General features: G+C 42.5%; 1 protein-coding gene across 3 annotated transcripts in view; it reads right to left on the reverse strand.

Annotated features, from left to right (window-relative positions):
• kank1a (KN motif and ankyrin repeat domains 1a) overlaps nt 1–25,551 on the reverse strand; it is a 247,433-nt gene that overhangs the window by 190,982 nt on the left and 30,900 nt on the right. The window contains exon 2 of one of the 3 annotated variants that reach the window (XM_055632822.1): nt 17,181–17,276. The exons of the other annotated variants lie outside the window; for them this stretch is intronic. The gene's annotated coding sequence lies outside the window, so the exon portion shown is untranslated. The remainder of the gene's footprint in view (nt 1–17,180; nt 17,277–25,551) is intronic. 3 annotated transcript variants of the gene reach the window in all.

Here is a 25,551-nt window from a genome sequence, read left to right on the forward strand (position 1 = left end):
CATAATTATATTGAAATCATATGACCCATCAAGTCTGTTCCGCTGTTCAATCATGGCTGACATATCTCACCCTCCTAACCCCATTCACCCATCTTCTCCCCTTAAGCTCTGACACCCGTACAAATCAAGTATAGTGTTCTGTGTACTTTTTTATTCGTATGGCTGTATGGCGACTCCAAATTTCACTGTACCAGTTGGTGCACGTGACAATAAATATCTCTTGTATCTAGTGGAAACATCCTCTCCACATCCACTGTATCCAAGCCTTTCACTATTCGTTAAGTTTCGATGATGTCTCCCGTGATCCTTTGAAACTCCAGCGAGTGCAGGTTTTGTGACTAAAATGCTGCTGGTGTACCACCCTCTGGAAAGGACAAAGTCCAAATTATGTAGCTTACAATGTGATCTCTCATGTACTACACTAATAAAGTGGACATAGTTAGAAGTTGAATATTTAACCTTTGTGCCTTTATATTCTGCCAGCATAAGCAACCAAAGTACAACGTCTCACAGAAAGTTTAATTACCAATGAGACACCTCACCTTTAACCAAAGCACCTGGGTCAGTCTTTACATCAAATGCACCAGAGCAACATATTGCTCAAACTGATCCAGCAGCCTGAATACAATGGACAGTGCTCAATACAAGGGATTAAGTTTAGTAATGTGTCTGGAACCAATCTTGCACAACATGAAGCACTGAGAAAAGATGTTATTGTTCCTGAGCACATAATAATCCAAGCAGAAAATTGGTGACAAACCCAAAGCTGTTTAAAAAGACATCTGTTGGAGCTTGGGTCAGTATTTGCACTTTAAACAATACAGAAAGATTTTGTGGAGCTCAGCAGCTAGAAAAAAAAAAGTAGAGAAAATAAAATTCAATATCATCCATACCCATTGCAATGGAGGAGAAAAAAAAGACAGACATCTTCTGTGCACTGTATTGCTGAAAAATGAAGGGGAAATGCTTGAAATACTTACGAAGCATTTCAGTAAGGTAAACATACAGGAAAAATAAGGAGCTAACAAGCCAACAGGCGGCTTCTCATCAAAAGCTACCCAAACCTAGATCCTAATATGTTGAGTCCTACATTTTTGCAGTACCATTTTTTCTTGACATACAAAGCCCATGTACTCATGGGTTCTGAACAAATTTGGTTTCTTTCTTTTAAGCAAATGGGCCGTCAGGGACCGTCTGCTCCCACCCGTGGGTTCAGTGGTGACTGATAAAGCCAACATGGGAATAGCAGAGTATACCACAGATGGGGCAGGCGACAGCTGATGAGGTAGATGGGTGGGTCACTTGTGAGGTGGTCCACTCCATCCTCTCCTTATGCAGGGGCCTCCATGTGCCACTGATGCAGGGATTTGAGGTTCTCAATAGTTTCCTAAATGCAAGTACTCATGGACCAAGATGTAGCAAAGGTCAGTGAAAATTCTGCAATTATTTCAAGGAGGCTTTGCGAACATTCTTGAATATTCTGGTCATATTTTTGAATATTCTTTTGTAATTCTAGTCATCTCTTCCTTGACAAAAGCTCAGAATAGTGTTTGATATCAGAGTCCGGTACAGTTTGCCTTGGTTAGAAACATAGAAATTAGGTGCATAGTAGGCCATTCGGCCCTTCGAGCCTGCACCGCCATTCAATATGATCATGGCTGATCATCCAACTCAGTATCCCGTACCTGCCTTCTCTCCATACCCCCTGATCCCCTTAGCCACAAGGGCCACATCTAACTCCCTCTTAAATATAGCCAATGAACTGGCCTCAACTACCCTCTGTGGCTGAGAGTTCCAGAGATTCACCACTCTCTGTGTGAAAAAAGTTCTTCTCATCTCGGTTTTAAAGGATTTCCCCTTTATCCTTAAGCTGTGACCCCTTGTCCTGGACTTCCCTAACATCGGGAACAATCTTCCTGCATCTAGCCTGTCCAACCCCTTAAGGCTCCATTCCTATAAACTATTTGCACCCTAAATAGTTAGTAAGTCCAACATTCTACCGTGAACCATGTTCCCACATGGCAGGAGATGCCTGGAACTCCACAGCAAATGACAAATTCACAGCTCAATCTCATAAATGGACTATACACATCAGAGGTTTGTCAGCTTGGAAGGGCCTGTATTGGGCACATGAACTTTGAGCTGCCTGAAGGTACCAAGGTGCAACTGTGGTGCACCTCGGTGCTAGGTTACGTTGGCCTCTGAGATAATGCTGATGATTGGCTTATGTCAATTTCATATGTGTTTCTTTCCAATGCTTATAATGTTTTATGTAAAGCACTTTGAATTACCTTGTTGTTGAAAGGTGCTATACAAATAAACTTGCCTTGCCTATGCATCCATTGAATTCTGAGGATTTTGCAGAGACACTAGATAGCATCGTCCCAGATACTTGAAATACCTGTTGTAGGTAGTTCGGTGCCGAGGTCAGGGATCAATGCTGCCTAATAGAACATGCTACTTTCAGCTAGGTTTATGGTCTTTTTCTTCACCATTTTTCTTCAAACACCATTGGAGAGAATTTGACAGGTCAGGCAGCATCTAGGGAGGCAAAGATATGGTTGACTTTTTTGGCTTCTGCATCAGAATTGAGTGAGATGGGGATAAAGTCAGAATAGAGATGAGGGGTGAGGCAGGGACCAGGTGGTGCTTGGTGGAACCAGGTGAGAGTGGAGTGTAATAGGCAGAGGTATCCATCATTAAGGGTAGTTTCACATTTGTATTCCTCTCATCTTTTTTCACCACTATGTGAAAAGGTGAAGTTGTGCCCCTGTTTAACAGTTTTCACAATTTACCATTTATTCAATGCACGTACTTCGAGCTTAACTCATAACAGCAGTTGCCAACATTGAAAATAAGGTGACTTAAAAAGAAAAAGCAATTTTCTGATGAGTTTTACATTCTTCTCACATATTGACTCATTTGAGACATGCACATACAGCCGCACGTACATGCAGACATATGTACTGGAATCCCCACTGTAATTTATAGAACAAATGTAAAAAGCATCTATTTGAGGTATTAGTCAAAATTGTTGTACCAGCATTAAACCTTTCCTAGCCAAGTCACTGCAAAATGTCCAATATGTGTCGATCCTATATTTGCTATTTTACAGAGCACAACCTACATGGAGATGGAAGGAAAAATTGCAACATTTTTAAGTGAAGTATGCTTAACTGACACTGTCAGATATGAAGAGTTTGTAATCTGCCAAATACCGTATCAAGATAAATGTTATTTTAACATGTTTGAACTTCAATAAAAGACAAATATAGAAAAAAGTGCTATTAAAAAGATTTTAAGGATAACCTCAAGGGAACATAATCTATGAGAAATGGCAGAATGTCCATGAAGGGAATTGTAGAGTTGCTTCGTTGGGAAAGCTTTCAGTAGGAATACAAGACGAGTATTTGTTCACAATAAAGTGAAGACTTCGTTCCAATCAAATCTGCCCAACCGAGTCCTTCACTGTCCACCGTGCTGACAGAACAGAAGCATCTGGGAAATCCAAGGCTGGAGGAGTCTGCTTCATGACCAATAACAACTGGTGCAACCCTGGAAATATCAAGATGCTTTCCCGTTCCTGCTCGCCGGACCTGGAGCACCTGACGATCTCATGCCGCCCATTCTACCTTCCCCGGGAGTTCGGCTCAGTGATCGTCACAGCCGTCTACATTGCACCGCATGCGGACACCGACATGGCACTATCGGCCCTACACGATGTGCTATGTCGACATCAAAACAAGTACCCGGATGCGGCTATGGTGGTGGCTGGAGATTTTAATAAATCAAATCTCAAGAAGATCATGCCGAACTTCTACGAACACATCATGTGTGCCACCAGGGGGGAGAGAACTATGGACCACTGCTACACGCCGTTCAGGAAAGGCTACAAGGCAGTTTCACTCCCTCCCCTAGGAAAATTTGACCACGCTGCCATTTTTACCTGCTGCCGGAGTATAAACAGAGGATAGTTCGGGAAGCGGTAGAGATGAGGGACGTAAAGCGGTGGTCCGACCAGTCAGAGGCCATGCTGCAAAATGCACTGAGCGATGTCGACTGGAATATGTTCGAAGCAAGTTCCAGTGACGTCAGTGAGTTCGCGGAAGCAGTCACGGACTTCATCGCAACAATAACCGACAACATCGTCCCCACGGTAAGGGTAAGCACCTTTCCGAACCAAAAACCCCGAGTAGACAGGTCCGTTTGTGTGGCCTTGAATGCTCGCACCGCTGCCTACAACTCGGGCCTGGCATCAGGAAACATGGACGTCTACAAGGCAGAGTCCTACCGACTACGAAGGGCGGTGAAGGACGCAAAAAGGAGGTACAGGGACAAGATGGAGTCATAGATGGAGCAGCAGGACACCAGACGCCTGTGGCAGGGGCTACGGACTGTAACCAACTACCAGAGCACCCCACCCTCATCCGCAAGTGCCGGCACCTCCCTAGCTGATGACCTGAACTCCTTTTACGCTCGTTTCGAGATGGGCAACACCATCCCAGGTCTGCCGACTATCGACATTACCGCCAGCGGACTGGCTACCGAAGCTGAAGGGAGGAATATGCACACATTCTCGCTGTCCGAGCACGACGTGAGGAGGGCTCTGACACGGGTGAACACAAGGAAAACTGCAGGCCCCAATGGCATTTCGGGGCGAGTACTCAAGTCCTGTGCTACGCAGCTAGCTCCGGTGCTCACTACATTATTCAACCTCTTCCTGGACAAGTCCGTTGACCCTGCCTGCTTCAAAAAATCCATCATTGTACCGGTACCAAAAAAATGCCTCCCCAGCCTGTTTGAATGACTACTGTCCGGTGGCCCTTACCTCGGTAGTCATGAAATGCTTTGAGAGGCTGGTGAAGAAACACATCTGCTCCTTCCTCCCTCGGAACATGGACCCGTTGCAGTTCGCATACCGTCCGAACAGATCCACGGACGATGCGGTCTCCCAGGTTTTGCCCACCGCTCTCTCTCATCTTGACAGCCAGAAGGGAGGCTACGTGAGGATGCTGTTCATAGACTACAGTTCAGCCTTCAACACGATAGTTCCCACCAGACTGGCCGTGAAGCTACTGGAATTGGGGCTCAACACCCCCCTGTGTGCCTGGGTCCTGGACTTTCTCACCGCCAGGCCCCAGGTAGTCAATATGGGAATGAATACATCGAAGTCCCTCACTCTGAGCACAGGATCGCCCCAGGGTTGCGTCCTCAGCCCCCTATTGTACTCCCTGTACACACATGACTGTGTGGCTAGGTTCAGCTCCAACTCAATAATTAATTTTGCTGATGACACTGTGGTGGTGGGCCTGATCTCAGACAATGATGAGAGGGCCTACCGGGAGGAGGTGGCTGATCTAGCACTCTGGTGCCAGGATAACAGCCTCCTCTTGAACATCAAAAAAACGAAGGAGCTGATCATGGACTTTAGGAGGGCACATCATCCGAGGACGTACACTCCATTGAGGATAAATGGGGATCCTGTGGATAGGGTGAACTGTTTTAAATATCTGGCAGTCCACATCTCTGAGGATATGACATGGACATCACACGCCGCAGCACTCGTGAGTAAGGCAAGGCAGCGCCTTTACCACCTCAGGCAATTGAGGAAATTCAGAGTGTCTCCGAGGATCCTCCAGTGCTTCTACGCAGCGGCTGTGGAAATCATCTTGTCCGGGTATATTACCATCTGGTTTGGGAATTGCTCTGCCCAGGACAAGAAGGCTCTGCAGAGAGTAGTGCGTTCGGCCGAACGCACTATGGGAACTTCACTCACCCCCCCTGCAGGAACTATACATCAGGAGGTGCAACTCCAGAGCCAATAAAATCATGGGAGGCCTCTTCCACCCCTGCAACGGACTGTTCCAACTGCTACGGTCAAGCAAACACCTCCGTTGCCATGCTGTGAGAACAGAGAGGTTGAGAAGGAGTTTCTTCCCAGAGGCCACTCGGACTGTAAATCTCACCAGGGACTAACTTTACTGAACGTTTTTCCTTCCAATATTTAATATGTAAAAGAATATGTGTGTGTTTATGATTGTGTTTATAGTTTGTTTGGTTGTTTGTTTGTTTGTCTTTTTGCACAAAGTCCGCGAGCATTGCCACTTTCATTTCACTGCACATCTCGTATGTGTATGTGACGAATAAACTTGACTTGACTTGAAAAGGTACAATGGCAGAATGGGTAATTCTACAAACAATACAAATCTTCGCACAGAATGTGCTGTGGCACCTCGACAAGATTAACATAACATCAGCACCCAGCCTAGCTGACATTATAAATCGCCAGAACAAAAGCAGCAACTTTACATTATCTTCAGTCTGAAGAGTCCCAACCCAAAACATCATCTATTTCCCCACACAGATGCTGTCTGACCCACCGAGTTCCTCCAGCACTTTGTATTTTGCTCAACATTTCTGCACCTGCAGTCACTTGTTTCCAAAGTTACATCGTCATTCCCTTCAAATGGCACATCATAACATGAAGATATGTTACCGTTTATCACATCATAAATGGTGGGATAAATCTTGGGAACATTGAACACGATGAGCAAAGCAGTTTTGCATCATCTCTGCTGAGGCCAAGTAGAGTTGGACGATAAATTTGGCCTTGCTGGTCTTACCCATCTCTCTAGAAAAATAGAATCTATATGAAGCAGTAGTAACTCTAACTAAACCTTTTACTCCTTTTATCGATCTGCATTTTTTTTGTGCAGCGAGTTAGTTTGGTATTCCTAGAGATTGTATTGCTGAAGGCAGCAGGAAAGGTAACAATGGAAAAAGTGCACAAATACAACAGACAGAAGCACGAGTAAGCTATTGTTCCTCGTGTCTGCTTCACATTTCAAGTTGATAATAGTTTATCTTTTACTACTTCCACACTACTTCCCTGCATAATCCCTATACTGCTCAATAGTCAATCAGTCAATCAATACTCAATAGTCAATACTCAATATTTAAAAATCTATCTTGCCTTTGGGTGCTTCAAACAGGCTGGGAATACTGCCAATTTGCATATTTAATATACTGTATATAGCTTCATCTGTACCATAGAGAAAAAAGCCAGATCTGAAAACATCTTTCCATTAAGCAGCAAAAGGACACATAGAAACATGGAGAAATAGGTGCAGTAGTCCAGGAGTAGGCCAGTGTTTCACAAATCACTGAACACAGATCAATTCAATACGATCATGGCTGGTCATCGAAAATCAGTACCCCGTTATGGCTTTTTCCCCCATAACCCTTGATTCCTTTAGCCCTGAGAGCTAAATCTAACTCTCTCTAGAAAACACAAGTGCTTGAGTAACTCAGCAGGTCAGGCAGCATTGTTGGAAAACATGGAGGTCTGAAGATGGGTTTTGACCCGAAACATCACCTATCCATATTCTCCAGAGATGCTGCCTGACCTGCCGAGTTACTCCAGCACTTTGTCTCCTTTTGTGAATTAACTAGCATCTGCAGTTCTTTGTTTCCACGTTTTTTTCCATTGAAAAATCTTAGTCAGTAGCCTAGATAATCATCTACATGTGCTTGTAATACTCTTAATGTGAATGCACTTTGCAAATTTGAAGAAAATAAATGGCTATGGAACTGGAAAGTACCTAATTTTAAAGTTCAGCAAATTGTTAACAGTTTCCTTTTCTGTGCATTAGTTACATCAGTGTTAATGATTAAAAATGATCAAAATTTGGTCTAATGTAGCCCGACAAATCTAGAACAGCTGAACCCTTCCTTTTGAAAGGTTTCATGCTCGATTACTTAAATTAGCTGGCAGAACACAAATGTAACTATTTAACTGAGAAACCAATCTATGCACATGTACAAACTCTCAATAATGCCAAAAAATTACACCTACAACTGGTTCCAAGAATAAAGTGCAAAGTAAAATGAAAATAGCAATTTTTCTTCCAATTAATACATTCCCAACCTGCATTCTCCTCTGCTGTTAAATTCTTTGAACTCAAAGTCTTTCAGAGGATCCTTAAAATGTTGTTCTCTCTATTCCCAATTCCATCCCAAAAAATAGCTTTGGTGCAGGAAAGGTGAAACGTTTCAGACCTGGATTCTTGAATTTAGGATCAACCAGGATTGGTAGCAAACAAAACAAAAACACCAATGTAATATGTTTTGCAGCACATTAAAAATGAAGTCAGGCTTGCAAAATGATGTAGTGGCAATGGAATGCGTGGGAATTTGTCCTGAGCTTCGATGTGTTTCACAAATCACTGAACACAGATCAAATCAAAATTTAGCCAAATGAAGTGGACACCAAAAACACAATTCTCCTACCATCCCCAACCCTGGTTGTATTCTTTTTTCACAGCTATTGAAGGAACAATTTTTTTTTTAACATAGGGCCTTAATCACAATTTCACAATGTTATTTACAGTGACGTTTGCATTGTATGCATAGTAGTTAACCTCATCTTCAAATTTAAAGGGCACTTGCCTGCAAATTTGGCCCACACCAGTTTGAGGCAAGTTGTGGTCCAGTGTCAAAGAATGCAGTTGCATTTCAGCACTTGCCACTGAGCTTGCTGCATGTGTGCTTATGCAGTAGTGATATTGTTGTGGCTGCATGTATGCCGAGGAGAATGCTGCAATTAATTGTCAGGTTGAGAAACTAACCAGATTGCTAAACAGTACAGAAGAAAGCCTCCTGCTTTGGGAATATTAAATCCAGTTAACATTGCTTTTAGAAGCTAGATTTAGCTGAAGCAATGAGAGAATGCTGACAGAGTGCACAAGACAAGTTCTCTGCTGAACATCGGTGAATTTAAACCTTCACTCTAAGTCCAAACACACAAACTTCAGGCCACGTTGGAAAGCGATGTAGACGGGAATCCTTGTCAACTTTTGTCCTCCAAATCGGATCATCTTTTTAATTTGTCTACAGCTGCTCCAAATAAATTAGCACCAACTTGAAAATGAATGAAGGGCCTGTCCCACTTGGGCGACCTAATCCGTGAGTTCTGGCGAGTTTGCCCTCAACTCATACTCACAGCATGGTCGACACGAGATCTTCGTAACTCTCCTTCATGCTCGAGAGTGGTCTCCGCGTACTCGAGGCCTCAGCTAGGTTGCGCAATTTTTTTAAACATGTTAAAAAATGTCCGTGGGTCGCCATGGAAAAAAATCGATACTTTTTTTACTCTAAGGTTTAGTCGTAGTAGATCGTAGTAGGTCAGCATGTTAGTCATAGGTAATCAAGGGTAGTCAAAGGGTAGTCATAGATAGTCTTCATCATAGTCGAAGGAAGTCGTCTTCACTCTCCACTAGTCGGTGTCCAATTTTCCCGAAGTTAGTCGTAGCTAGTCTTCAACATAGTCGAAGGCAGGTCTTCTACATGTCATTTTTCCTGAGGACGAAATCTTTCTAAAACCGCTGTCGTCGTCAATGTAGGTCGCCCGAAGTGGTGTTGACACACACCCCGTTGATGTGTAGTGAAGACTTGAGCCAACAGATTAGTGAGAGTTATTCAAGGGTAAAAGACATTTGAAAAAGGAAGTTTAAGGCAAAAGTTAGTCGTAGCTAGTCAACATAGTATTTGCTTTTTTCGAAATCTTCTACTCGTCAACTAGTCGCCCAAGACAATACAACAGATTCCACAAAAAATCAAAAAGAACAGTATACTTATACATGCAGTTCCACAATCAAAATTCTACTTCATGCAGTTGTAGATATTGCACACACTACTTCTCCAGTTTCCAAAAACCTGGCTTTCCCCCCCCAAGCATAACTGAACCGAACACAATCTTATGTGGCCGAATGTTCTTGGTATAAGCACTAATATTTAACACCAAGCCAATGAACTGCAAGATGGTGTTAAATATGTTGTCAGGCAAAATAATTTGTATTAACACTCAAAGCAACGTGAAAACACTTTTCAATTTAACTATTGATTGACCTCAAACGTCCTTGAAAATATTACTGCAACCTTGCATTCTATCATCGAATCATTACCATCTAATACAAGAGCAAAAAATGCCAATTGGAAAATCCAAAATAAAAACAGATAAGGGTGGAAATGCTCAGCAGATCAGACAGCATCAATGGAGAATATCAAACCCAACATTTGAGTTGCTGAATTAAGAGAGCAGATTTAGTTATTCACAATTCAACCAGAGGTCCACAGCACCAAACAAAAAGAGTGACACTGATGATAAATGCAAAGGTTTGCAATTTAAGAGTTGGTCCTTTCTAAATGAATAGATATTTCATCTCACACTTGATGTATCTCGAGAAATCAATGCTAAATGCAGAACATAATCAGATTTGTCAGACAAAACATATACAGTGCATCAATCTACACACAATACTCCATAATAAAAAAGCGAAAACAGGCGTTTAAAAATTTTTGCAAAGTAATTAAAAAGATAACTGAAATATCACATTTACACAAGTATTTAGACCCTTTACTCAGTTCTTTGTTGAGGCACCTTTGGTAGCAATTACAGCCTCAAGTCTTCTTGGGTATGATGCTACATGCAAGGCACACCTGTATTTGGGTAATTTCTCCCATTCTTCTCTGCAGATCCTCTCAAGCTTGGTCAGGTTGGATGTGGAGCATCGATGCGCAGCTATTTACAGGTCCCTCCAGAGATGTTCGATCCTGAAAGGCCTGATTGGTGGAGTGCTGAAGATATAGTTGTGCTTCTGGAAGGTTCTCCCATCTCCACAGAGGAACTCTGTCAGAGTGACCTTCAGGTTCTTCATCACCTCCCTGACCAAGGCACTTCTCCCCCGATTGCTCAGTTTGGCCGGACGGCCAAATCTATGAAGAGTCCTGGTGGTTCCAAAGTTCTTCAATTTAAGAATGACGGAGGCCACTGTGCTCTTCGGGACCTGCAATGCAGCAGAAATTGTTTTCTACCCTTCCCCAGATCTGTGTCTCGACACAATCCTGTCTCGGAGGTCTACGGACAATTCCTTTGTCTTCATGGCTTGGTTTTTGCTCTGACATGCACTGTCAACTGTGGGACCTTATATAGACAGGTGTGTCACTTGCCCAAGCAGTTGTCCCCACTTGCCTTAAAGCCACCTCCATCGTGCCAGTGCCAAAACACTCCACTGCGGCAAGCCTCAACGACTTCCGCCCAGTTGCACTTACCCCCATCATCACCAAGTGCTTCGAGAGGCTGGTCCTGGCACACCTCAAAAGCTGCCTACCCCCCACACTGGATCCCTATCAGTTTGCCTACCGCAAGAACAGGAGTACGGAGGATGCCATCTCAACGGCATTTCACTCCGCCCTCTCCCACCTTGACAACAGAGACACTTATGTAAGAATGCTGTTCATCGATTACAGCTCAGCATTCAACACCATTATTCCATCAAAACTGATCACCAAACTCGGTAACCTGGGCATCGACCCCTCCCTCTGCAACTGGATACTGGACTTTCTAACCAACAGACCCCAGTCTGTGAGGTTAGACAAGCACACCTCTTCAACCCTCACCCTGAACACCGGCGTTCCTCAGGGCTGTGTGCTGAGCCCCCTCCTCTACTCCCTCTTCACCTATGACTGCACACCTGTACATGGTACTAACACCATCATCAAGTATGCAGATGATACAACGGTGATTGGCCTCATCAGCAACAACGATGAGCTGGCCTACAGGGAGGAGGTCCAGCACTTAGCAGCATGGTGCGCTGACAACAACCTGGCCCTTAACTCCAAGAAGACCAAGGAGCTCATTGTAGACTTCAGGAAGTCCAGAGGCGGCACGCACACCCCCATCCACATTAACGGGACGGAGGTGGAACGTGTTTCTAGCTTCAGGTTCCTGGGAGTCAACATCTCCGATGACCTCTCTTGGACCCACAATACCTCTACTCTGATCAAGAAGGCTCATCAGCGTCTCTTCTTCCTGAGGAGACTGAAGAAGGTCCATCTGTCTCCTTAGATCCTGGTGAACTTCTACCGCTGCACCATCGAGAGCATCCTTACCAACTGCATCACAGTATGGTATGGCAACTGCTCTGTCTCCGACCGGAAGGCACTGCAGAGGGTGGTGAAAATTGCCCAACGCATCACCGGTTCCACGCTCCCCTCCATTGAGTCTGTCCAAAGCAAGCGCTGTCTGTGGAGGGCGCTCAGCATCGCCAAGGACTGCTCTCACCCCAACCATGGACTGTTTACCCTCCTACCATCCGGGAGGCGCTACAGGTCTCTCCGTTGCCGAACCAGCAGGTCGAGGAACAGCTTCTTTCCAGCGGCTGTCACTCTACTAAACAACGTACCTCGGTGACTGCCAATCACCCCCTCCCCCCCTCCCCCCCCCCGGACACTTATTATTTATTTTTTTTTCAAATCGTTTGCTATGTCGCTCTTCAAGGGAGATGCTAAATGCATTTCGTTGTCTCTGTACTGTACACTGACAATGACAATTAAAATTGAATCTGAATCTGAATCTGAATCTCTGTGTGCCTATCAATTTAATTTACAACTGGTGGACTTCAATCAAGTTGTTGAAACATCTCAAGGATAATCAATGGAAACAGGATGCACCTCAGCTCAATATTGAGCGTCATAGCAAAGGGTTTGAATACTTATGTAAACGTAATATTTCAGTAATTTATTTTTAATTACTTTGCATACATTTCTAAACGCCTATTTTCGCTTCTTCATTCTGGGGTATTGTGTGTAGAATGATGATTAAAAAAAATAATTTAATCCATTTTAAAATAAGGCTGTAACGTAACAAAATGTGGAAAAAGTGAAGGGTTCTGATTACTTTCTGAATGAACTGTACATTCCCATCTTAATTCTACTTTTAGGGCACAATTCATCAAGTTTTAAAGCCTTAAATTGTTCAAAATCAAGTTAACAATCAATGGAAGGTAAATCTGGAACAATATTTCAATTTGATATAAAAAAATGATTATAAATCTGAGTTAAAGAGCACAGGAGCAGGTGATTCGGCCCACTGTATCCATGCACATCCTTAGGTACACATCAGCTGTAATCACACATACTAACACTTGGTCCACAGTCTTCTATCCCTTGGTGAATTGTTCAAAAAAGGATGAAAAAGTAATGGTAAATTATTGTACAGTCAATGATTATATATATATTCCACCCCGGTGCACCCATTTTCTCGAAGGTTTAACTTCGGAATAAGCCATGGCATCACAAATTAACATTAATCTTATCAGGGACATAAAAATACCAGGTTTCCCTTCTAGATTAATTTCCCTGACACTAATGATCATTTGATATTCTGAACAATTCTCTACTCTAATTCTGTTCAAGGATGTACTAAGAGGCGTGAGGATATTGTACAACAAATCGCATGAGCAGTTTAAATCATTGTTTTTATCCTCAGGTTTCACAGTACGTATGCTTTTATAAATATATACTCAAGCGTTCTCTCTAGTTTAGCCGGTTACGTGCTACATTGCAGGTGCATCTTCTGGAATCCTCAAAAGGCCCGTTGTTTCTTCTTTTCAAGCTGCACACATGACACTAAGTCTATTATACTTATAAAAAAAAGGCATCCTGCAGCTTTCCATTCATGGATGAAAAGTCGAGACTTTCTCACTAAAAAGGAAATCATTTACTCACGAGTTACTAAGCAATAGATCTCAAAGTGAAATGGGATTGCAAGCTTAATTAATACTGCAAAACATGACTACGTGCTGCCCATCAGTGCTTCAAGCATTTGGCAGTCATCCAGGCAAACCAACCTACTTTTGAGCTTGCAAACGACATAGAAAACAGCGATCAAATAACTTCCTTTAATTATAAACAAAACGTACAAACAACTCTCAACACTAAGGCCAGCAGACAAAAAAAATCTTATGTCAATAATAATCTAGTGCAAAATGTAATTTAAATATATAGGTTTGTATTAAGGAACTTTGTTTTGGCACTTGTATTCTAATCCTGGGGTAGATGGCATATACTTTACAAAAATGTGCGACATTCTTCCTGTACGTATGTCCTTGTGACCATTAATTAAAGGCAATGTAAGGAAATAAAGTCCTCCTAGGTTCCATGAGAAGAAGTTAGTGGAGGGTTGGTGATTCATGCGATTCCACACATCTGGCCGTCTCTGAACAACCCTGGAAGCCAAGACCTTTGTGGGATCATCTCCTGAAGGCAAGATAAGGGATGCAGTCAACTACTTCCAGGATAGCCTCCGGCTCCTTTATGTTCAAAAAGTTCAACTAGTTTTTGCCCTTCTACAGAAATTGGCAGACAAGTTTACGCCCATAGAATGGCTATTTAACGCAAGAAAAAAAAGTTGCCATTTTGTAAGGAAGCACTGGAAAGTCACTTTCAGGCACTTCCAGGCCTCCTGTAACTGATGGGCAGATTAGTTTAGTTTAGGCATGCAGCATGGAAACAGGTCCTGAAGCTCACCGAGTCCATGCTGACCAACTCGTTATATCCTACTAAGTAGGGACAACTTGTAGAAGCCGGTTAACATATAAACCTGCACGTCTTTGGAATGTAGGGGTGAGACCAGAGCACCCAGAGAAAACCCACAGGGTCACAGGGAGAACACACAATCTCTCCCTACAAACAACAACTCAATCAGGATCAAACCTGGATCTCTGGCACTGTAACGCAGTAACTTTACCACAACAGGGTACAAAGAACTTATTCTGTGGTTGTTGACAATATTTTCAAACAGATTTCCCCAGCAATAAGTAAACGGAATAATTTGGGATATTCTGCTGCTGTCTGAGTGTTAAATGTTGTAAAGGAAACAAGGATAAAATCATCTATTATGCTTCAGAATACTGTCATGTGATCTTTTACATTGACCAGAGGTCAGACAAAATGTTATGAGCGTGCATCAGATAACGGAGCAGTCGATGCTGTACTCTATAATCTGTCCGGTCTTGACGCAGGGTGGAATGCAGGTATGACAATTTCTTGCAGCAACAGTTTTATGTAACATTGAAGAATAAAGCTAATGATGAATAAAGCTAAAGTAATTACTAAATTTGCATAAAATGGCAGGTACTTTTTTTGATGGTGTAGGTTGTGACTTGTTTGGGAACAGGAGATAGGTGACTTGAGAACAGGAATAGGTGACGTCTCGGGTCGAGCCCCTTCTTCAGACAGTCAGGGGAAAAGGAAACGAGAGATATTGTCTGAAGGGTCTCAACCCAAAACGTCACCTACTCCTTTTCTCCAGAGATGCTGTCTGACCCGCTGAGTTACTACAATTTTTCGTATCTATTTTTGGTTTAAAGCAGCATCTCCAGTTCCTTCCTACACACTGCAACTACTTAGCAGCATTCAGAATAGATTACTGATCTTGGTGGTGAAATCTTTTAAGCAGCTAAAGTATGCAGCAGCCCCCCACAAATTCCTTAACTAATGAGAAAGTGCTTGAAGATTGCAGTGTACCTTTAAAACAGAAATGCTTATATTGTCATACTTTTGGATAGGAGAGCATTGTGGAGTGCCTGGTTTTCAAGTAAGAGTTTCCCACACCCCAAGCCCAATCTGTTGATGCAATCAAAATGCAAATAGTTTACTGACTCGTAAATAACCCTCTTTGGATGCATTTACGATGGGTCTCATTGCATTCAAAGTATTAGAAGGGTGTGCTGAAGAGATACTGGACATGGAATCCACAACTACTATTTATTTTAAAATATCTAGTCAGAGACTTTGCCCTCAGGATCCTATTATAAATATACAAATTTACCTGCAGTATTTTAACACATTTTTCTTTAGATTCATATCAACAAAGTTTAATTTGTCATTGTTCTGCTCAATTATATTTTTTAGTAACATGTTATTTCCAAATCCGTCTCCTGTTAATTCCGTCACCTCGAACTTGCCATCTGGGGCCGCCGGCGATCCACGCGCGGCATAAAGAGCCACCAGCAAATTCCATTTGATCTTTTCCCTCTCACCGTGCATCACTATTCCTCACCCTATGTGAGAGGTAATGTTTCAGTTCCAGTTTAGCTTACAGCCAGCAAGTCAATAGACATAGGTGCAGGAGTAGGCCATATGGCCCTTCAATGTGATCATGGCTGATCATCCACAATTAGTACCCCGTTCCTGCCTTCTCCCCATTCCCCCTGACTCCGCTATCTTTAAGAGCCCGATCTAGCTTTCTCTCTTGAGAACCGGCCTCGACCACCCTCTGAGGCAGAGAATTCCACAGACTCACAACTGTGTGAAAAAGATCCCCTCTCATCCTTCTAAAGGGGCTGTCCCACTGCGGCGACCTAATCAGCGCGGTCAGAAGAGTGTCTTCAACCTTCAAGCTCGAGAGCACTCAACTGGAAAACCTCACGCTGGATCGACCGTCAGTGATGAAACCGCGAGCTGGAACACACCCCCACACCCCCACACACACCCCCACACACACACACCAGCGATCCCCGCACATTAACACTATTCTACACACACTGGGGCCAATTTTTACATTTACTAAGCCAATTAACCTAAAAAGTTGTATGTCTTTGGAGTGTGGGAGAAAACTGAAGATCTCGGAGAAAACCTCACACAGGTCAGGGGGAGAACGTACAAATGCCCTACAGACAGCACCCGCAGTCGGGATTGAACCCTGATCTCCAGCACGGCAAGCACTGCAAGGAAGCAACTCTACCGCTGCGCCACTGTGCCGCCCTAGGTTCTGGAAGGGTCTCGACCCGAAACTTCACCTATTCCTTCGCTCCATAGATGCTGCCTCACCCGCTGAGTTTCTCCAACATTTCTGTCTACCCTAAGTTCTAAATATTCTTTCTCAAGAAAGCTGACCAGAATTGCATAGAATCGCCAATGTTTTCATGCAGGTTCAACTAATTCCCAATTTAATTTGGATCGCAGGATCTTTACTCTCTGACCCTGCTGGATCCTTTCTTTCTGACAGACAATTTAAACTCTTATGGTCACTCACAATTGTGCATTACTTCACACTTTTCTGCATTAACTTTTCATCCATCACTGTTTGCCCATTTTGTCAAATTGCATTTTCTTGGTAGAGGTGCCTCATGAAAACATCCCCTCTTACAGCAAAATATCAATTTAGCCCAGTATCCTCTTGGATGTACAGTGCACCACATTTGCAAAGGCTCTAACCAAAATGACTTCTGAATTATATGGACCACATTATTTCTGGAGGTAGTAATATCCATAGAAGGGAACTGAGAAACAAGAAAGCTTTAGGTTCAACATACTATGTTGCACGATCTGGCACTTACCATTTTAAATAACAAATGATAGAGCCCTTTGTAAAAGTAAGCTTCTTGGCAAGCAAAGGTATACTGCTGGTATACTGCACATTCAGCAAGTTTTAGCTGTAAAAAAAAAAAAAATTATCCCCTCATTTTCATCTTTAAAGTTATGGATGGTTTAAAAATGAATGCAATTCAATTCTTCAATCCACTTCCCTCTCCCACATTCATATAACAAAGAAATGTACACATTTAAAAATAACCATTTCAGAGGAAAACTTTTCGTGCACTTCCCAAAAATAATGGTCAACTGCCCCCTCCTTATATCTTTAAGTGACAACATTTCAGGGCGAATGTGAAATATTTCTGCTCTAAGGATTCAGCAGTCGATGTTTGGCGCTAACTTAAAAGGCATGCAAAGATAAGGCTTAGATGATGTGAAGTGGTTTTTGATAAAAGCAATGAAAGAGGGAACTGAACTTCAAGACAACTAAATATGCAGTTAAATCACAAAGCAAAATGCAGCCTGTGGGTTTTATAAAGCTGTTTGAAAATTTCAAAATAGTCACGTGGTTTGGAATGAAAAAAGAAACCAAGATTCTCAAGGACAAGTGCTATCTTAAAAAGGAAAGCATTTGGAAAAAAAAAAGCATTGTTTGCATTCCAAAGCAAAACTCTTGAGAGGAACATCACATGATAATTGGATCACAGGCAGCAATAGTTAATGAGGATCTTGGATACTTTGTTTTCTTATTTACAAGTTTTGCCTGACTGCACTCTTCCATGGAATTCTCATAATATTAGAAGTTATATCACTTTTAGATCACTTCCTCAGTAGAAGTGATGGATCTTGAATAATTCAGAACTTAGTCACAGCAAAGAAACATGCCCTTTAGCTCACTGTATCTGTGCTGGCCTTCAAGAACCCATGCATACTAATCCTACTTTCCAGAATTCAGCCCTACTGTAACATTTCAAGTGTTCACCTATAATTCAAAGAAACTCTGTTACATGTCAATACATAATTTGAACATTTCAAGCTACCTTTCATGCAGATTCTTTCATTGCAGTTGGATTTTGTATCAAAGACAATATTTGGGGCACATGGATGAGAGTTGCCTTTTCATTTACAAAAATACATTCTTTCCAAACAAATAAACTTTGGAAAGTTTATTTAAAGTGGAATAATAGCCGGAAATACTGTCTAACTTGAAATTTTAAATGAATATATCATTCAAAAGAATTTCTGAAGAATAATATTCCCTAGTTGCACTGACTTTAATTTAATGTGTTTTAAGATGTAAATAAAAACACTGGATAGTGCCCATCTCTTCTCCCATCACACAACTTTTTGAACAATTGCCACATCTCACAGATGAACTACCATTGTCAACATTATTCTCTAGCATACATTGAGTATGTGTGGATTGGCACTGAAGTTCTGTTGGTCTCCTCCAACCACATCTACTGTATCCGCTGTACCAGGTGTCAATGTTTGGCGATCGTTTCGCTGAACACCTCTGCTCAGTCAGCCTTAGCCTAGCTGATCTCCTGGTTGCTCAGCACTTTAACTCCCCCTCCCATTCCCAATCTGACCTTTCTGTTCTGGGCCTCCCCCATTGTCAGAGTGAGGCCCAGCACAAATTAGAGGAACAGCACCTCATATTTCGCTTGGGTAGCTTACACCCCAGCGGTATGAACATTTGATATAGAGGTAGGAGCTACCTGACATGCATGGTTACTGAAGTGGCATCATCCTTCCAATACTTAAGGGCTTCAGTGAGCTCCTCATGCATGGACTCAAGTCTCTCAACACCTTCCTGAATGCTCAGTCTTAAATTTGACCAGACGCAAGTCAGAGATTGGAGACAAGCAACTGCAGATAGTGAAATCATGAGCAATAAAAGTAAAATGCTGGAGGAACTCAGCAGGCAGGAATCATCTGGAGAGTGCAAAGACATTTTGTGTCAGGACCTTTTTTTAGCCTTAAAGGGCAAGTATTGTCTGTCCATCCCCTCCACAGATACTGACTGACCCGTTGACTTAAATTCAGAACGTTAAAAAAGACCAGATGCAAGAATTCCCAGATGTGCCACGTCAGTGAGTACATCTTTGAATATTTCTTGTCAGTCTGTTAATCCTCATGACAGAGCTCTGAATAGTTGTGTGTGCATGCATTCATTCCTATCCAAGACAATAATATCAATGATACAATACATAGATGGACGGACTTGAACACTGACACTAATTCACGGTATACATTAGTCTCTACTGTCATTCCTTCTTTGGAGAAGGAAATAAGAAAATTGTTTGTTTTGTAGAAGTTTACTGGTTCATTTCTCTCCCCCACCTCAGCAAAGAATTATTTAATTTATTGAAACAATTATGGCCCATACCCAATTACTTTTAAGAAGGTTGTGGCGAGTAGTATTTCTTTAGCTGCAGTCCTTCCAGTGAAGGTATCTCAGTGAGAGGGAGGGAGTGTGCTCCAGGATTTAGACAACAAAATGGAAGCAATTTTCTCTCCACTGTACCTCACATACCTGTTGCTTATCCAAGACAATGAAATGTTTGTTAAACTGTACTGTATCCAAATACTTGGTATGTTTGAGTAGAAAGTAGATGAAATGTAGGATAGTTAAAACCCATTCCATGAAATAGCAATGTTACAAAATGAGATTTAAAAAATCAAGTCTGCAATTTATCCCATCAGATAAAGCATAACAATAAGTTTAATTTGACACCAAATTCACTTTCATATCTCAAGTATTAAAAAAGTTATGACCATTTTCATACTCGGAAATTAGCATCTTGTTCCCTATTGATTTTCAATAGACATTACAAAAAAGCTGTGATCTTGGATAGTCAAACGCCCATTTCTTAAGGAAAGATTAACATTTTTAAATAGCCTAAGTGTCCAAAGATTATTCACAAATAATTCACAATATAACATGATTTTTATATCTAATTTACATTAATTTATAGGCCAAATGGAAGGAATTTAGTGTTCAATTGCTGTAAATAAATGCCCATTTAAATCGGCTTTCTAGTGGGTTCATGTGGAACGCGCTGGTTTAGAACGTTGACATAGCGCTGGATTAGTGCCTTCAAATGCCGAGAAAAATACTGCGGGATATAAAAAGCCCAAAATGAACTACTCGTTATAGATAACTTGATATTCAGGGTTATATATATGCCCCATTTAATGTAAAAATAAGGTACATACCTTTAATTGTTTGCTTTATAAAACCCTGGGGCTGCGAGAGGTTGCGAAATCAGAGAGTAATTTTAAAACTATTATAACTATATTATCGAGGCCTATAAAACTAATAATACCTTTTGCGACCGGGTCTTGCAGCGATTTTTCGTTAATGATTTACTAGGCTGAACATGTGCGATTAGTACAGCCTAGTAAAAATCGCGTTTTAAACCCGCCCCCTCCAAACAGCGCCAAAATCGCCGACATGGCTGAGGGCAGATTCCCAATGACGATTCAGGTAGGTTTTGTAACATACCTACATGAAATACTAAAGTATATTTATATCAGCAAAAAAAAATCTAAAATCAAGTAGTCTACATTTGACTTTAGAGCATTAAAGTGCCCGAGTAAGGGATTACCAAGTAATAGAGCATTATTGTGTAAGTTGTAGAAACAAAGAACTGGAGATGTCTGTTAATACACAAAAGGACACAAAGTTCTGGAGTAACTCAACAGGTCAGGGAGTATCTCTGGAGAACATAGATAGGTAACATTTTGCGTTGAAACTTCTTCAGACTCTGTCTGGAACTGGGCCTAGAAACCAGGGGAGTTGAGGCGAGGATGGGCGGAGTCATTGGTCACAGTCTACAGGGTGCGGTGACAGGCACGGCCTGGAAGTGGCAGAGGAAGCTGTGTGAGCTGGTGAAGGTGGCAGTAGGTCAGGCCTAGAAGGCGTTGCAGGCAGAGATGGCATTGGCAACCCAGCCCAAAAGGCCATGAGCACCAGGGGTGGCTTCAGCAGGCCAGCCTGATGGTGAAGGTCAGCGGTGGCCTGGCCCTAAAGGTTGGTAGGTCCATTCACTATAACCAAAATCTATTTTTAAGATGTCTGTAGGGTTTACTGTACTTGGGATTTAAACATTTTCTCCATATCAGGAGAAGTGTTAGTATTAAAAAATTAGTATTAGAAGTAAAGTATTTTTCAAAAGTTTTTATTTTATAGTCATAGAGTTCAAGAATCATGCTGAACGGAATCTAGCTCTTTGTCCACTGAATATGCATCATCAATCACCAGTCACACTAATACTATTTAATTCCTTTACATTCCCATCAACTCCCTTTCCCACCCCACCCCTCAGTCAGTCAGTTACCTGTACACGAGGGACAATTTAAAGCAATCAGTTAACCTACCAGCATGCGCTTTGAGAAGAAGCTGAAGCGCTCAGAGGAAACTGGGTGGTCACAGGGAGAATGCGTGGAATATAAATCCCACACAGGCAGAGGTCAAGACTAAACCAGAATGTTGGAGCTGAGAGTTCGCGGCTGCAAAAGCTGCACTACTGCCTCACCCTAATTCCTCTTGTTCACTTGGAAATTAAAAAAAAAATTAATGTCGAAATAGACTTTATTCAAGAATATATACATACAATACATGAACCGTTCAAAAAAAAATCATCCATCATTCTCAGAGGCTATACATTCAATGCTGTTTACACACATTGCTCACATTTTTCCCCCACCTTGCCACTCATGTAGCCCACTGGCGTGGAACCCCTTCCCTTATTTTGAAGGGCTGCATCACCCTAATCTACAAGCAGAAGGGGGAGATGAATGACATAAGGAATTGGACACCAATCACATTGTTGAATGTTGATTACAAGATCCTGTCTAAGGCCATCGCCAACCGGGTCAAGTCTGCTCTGGCAGGGGTGATCCACCCGGACCAAACCTGTGCTGTACCTGGCAGGAAAATCTCAGATAGCCTGGCGCTGCTGAGAGATACCGTTGCCTAGAAGAAGGTCTTCGAAGAAGGCCTTCGACAGGATATCGCACACGTGCATGAGGGACGTGCTCTCCAAAATGAGCTTTGGGGAGGGAATCGGGAATTGGATCCAACTGCTCTACACCGATCAATGGGTGGGAATGGCAGTCCAAATCAATGGGTGGGAATCAGACAGCTTCCCCCGTCAGGTCCAGAGTTGGGCAGGGTTGCCCTCTCTCCCCCGACAGCTTCCCCGTCAGGGTTGCCCTCTCTCCCCCGTCAGGGTTGCCCTCTCTCCCCAACGTCGCCCTCACTTGTAAAATGTTGCATATAGCGAGAAAATTCAACCCGAATGGGAGGGTGGTGCAATGAGTGAAGGCATGTCAATGAGAGAAGGCATCTAACACAGGAAGCATGTCATAAACGTCTCCGAATACATCAACCAGAGTCAACAGTCAGAAGCCCGGGAGTAGATTACCTGTGGAATGCATGGAATTTAGTCAGGCCAAAAGAGCAGCCAGTAAAAATCTCACTCACACACACGAAAAACATGCAATTTTTTGAAAATAGAGTATTTAATGATGCAACAGTTACTCATTTTTAAAAGTAATTAATTACTACTTGGCTGAAAACAATGACTGCCCCAAAAGATAGAATGTCAATTAGTAAAAATTATGAATTACAGTCACCTTGGGCAGGATGTCTGTTGGTCGGTGTTTTCTGCAAATGTTCTTTTCAAAATAGCCATTGATCTTACTGTGCAAAAATAGTCTCATGTCTTGGAAAAGCTAGAGACGGAATCAACTCGGCCAGAACCCCCACCCCAGAGCCATTCCACACCAATTTCTTCAATGTAGTGACTATTCTCATTACCAGCGAACAACACGTGGTTAGCACGGGTCACACAAGTGGGTGATATTGTAGATGGTACAGATGGTTGTCAAAAATTGCAGCAATATTTCTGATGATGTTGCCAGGACTCGAGGGCCTGAGCTATGGGGAGAGGTTGAGCAAACTGGGATTTTATTCCCAGAGTGCAGGAGGACGAGGGATGATCTTAGAGATGTATTAAATCACACGGAATAGATCAGTTAGACGCACAGTCTCTTGCCCAGAGTAGGGAATCAAGAACCAGAGGACATAAGTTTAAGGTTAGAGGAGAAAGAAGATAGATTTAAAAGAATCGGACGGGTAACTTTTTCATGCAAAGGGTGGTAGGTGTATGGAATGAGCTGCCAGAGGAGATAGTTGAGGCAGGTACTATCACAACATTTAAGGGACATTTAGGCAGATACATGGATAGGACAGGTTTAGAGGGATACATGGGCCAAACTGGGAGGTGGGACTAGTGCAGACAACACATGTTGGCTGGTGTGGAAACATTGCACTACGATCAGATTTTTACATCATTAGCGAACATACTAATCATACAATCTATTCACGTACATGTACATCTGCTTGCAGGGTGCGCAGTGATGCACCACTGGATCGCTGCACGTCTTGGACACAGACCACTACTAAACCAGCGCAGGGGCATTTGAGGACAGTGGCATTGCAGTTATTCAATCCTTATTGCTGAGTGGTCATGCTATGAGCCAGTTGGTTTCCCCATAAGGAAATGTGTGGAAGACTGTTCCAACAAAAACGTTCTGAGTGTTTCCTAACCAGCAGCCTTGGATGAACCATGAGATCCACATTCTGCTTAAGACCAGATCCTGGGCATTCAGGTCTGGTGAATCCAGATACAACCTTGACAAGGCCATCAAAAAGGCCAAAAAGCAACTTCTGCTCTAAGCTGGAGGATGAGGTGGCTGTTCGGGCAACTGTGTCAGGGCTTGAATGCCATCACCTCCTACAATGCAAAATCAGGAGGCAGCTCAAACGACAGTGAAGCATTACTCCCTGATGAGTTCAATGCGTTCTAAGCACACTTTGATAGGGAGAACACTGATGTACCTTCCCGAGCCCCCATTCGCCCTGATGGTATTACAGTTACAGTCAGAGGCCACAGTCTACAGTCAGTAGATGCTTCAGGGGGTGATCCCTCAGAAAGCACCTGGACCTGATGGTATACCCGATTGAGTTCTCAAAACCTGTGCAGACCAACTGGCTGGAGTTTTTGCGGACATTTTCAACTTCTCACATCTGAGGTTTCCACCCGTTTTAAGAGGGCATCAATAACACCGGTGCCCAAGAAGAGTAAGGTGACATGCCTCAATGACTATCGACCAGTGGTACTAACGTCTGTGATGATGAAATGCTTTGAGAGGTTGGTTATGGGGCACATCAACTCTTACCTCGACAAGAACCTCAAGCCACTGCAGTTCGCCCACCGCCACATCAGGTCAACGGAGGATGCAATCTCTCTGGCTCTCCACTCCGCATTGGACCACTTGGACAATAAAAACATTTACATCAGGCTGTTGTTTAAAGACTACAGCTCGACGTTCAATACCATCATCCCCTCCAAACTGGTTACCAAGCTCACGGAACTTGGTAACCGAGTCTCTGCGCATCCCTCTGCAATTGAATCCTCGACTTCCTCATCCACAGACCACAGTCTGTTCGAATTGGCAGAAATGCTTCATCCTCAGTAACAATCAGTACGGGAGCACCACAAGGCTGCGTGCTCAGCCCCCTGCTTTACTCAATCTATACCCATGACTGCGTAGCCGGGCATAGTGCGAACTCCATCAACAAGTTCGCCGACGACACCACTGTTGTTGGACGAATTACGGATGGTGATGAGTCAGCGTATAGAAGTGAGGTCTACCGATTGACCAAGTTCAGGAGCAGGAGCAGCTTCTTCCCTACAGCCATCAGGCTATTAATCACAACAACAAATAAGCTCTGAACTACAACAGTTATTATTGCACTATATTTGTTTATTTATTGAGTATGTGTGCATGTGTATATACACACACACACACTGAACTTTTTTTTTTTCTGTTATGTACTATGTCTATATATTTTGTTGTGCTGCAGCAAGCAAGAATTTAATTGTCCTAACTGGGACATATGATAATAAAACACTCTTGTCATCCTCTCATCCCAATAACCTAATAAAGAGGAAGACAATTCGACTTAATTGCCTTCCATCACAGTGAGGAATGTGGGGAAACTGTTGTGGTGGATGTTTATATTAACTTTTATGTAGTTGTGTGTTTTGTTGCTTTTTTTTAGTATGGCTGTATGGTAATTTGAGTTCCACTGTACCGTAATTGGTACATAAGTAATAATAAGCAATATGTAATAATAAGTTTAAGCTTATTGGCCAAGTATGTATACATAAGGAATTTGCCTTGGTGTTCTGCTCGCAAGTAACAACACGACATACAGCAACAATTATGAATGACAATTAAACATGAAACATTAATAATAAAACATTACAGTTTAAACATGTGAATGAAATAAAATACTAGAGCAAAATGTGGCTA

The sequence above is a fragment of the Leucoraja erinacea genome, chromosome 3 (genome assembly GCF_028641065.1).
Source record: "Leucoraja erinacea ecotype New England chromosome 3, Leri_hhj_1, whole genome shotgun sequence".
Classification (NCBI taxonomy): Eukaryota; Metazoa; Chordata; class Chondrichthyes; order Rajiformes; family Rajidae; genus Leucoraja; species Leucoraja erinaceus.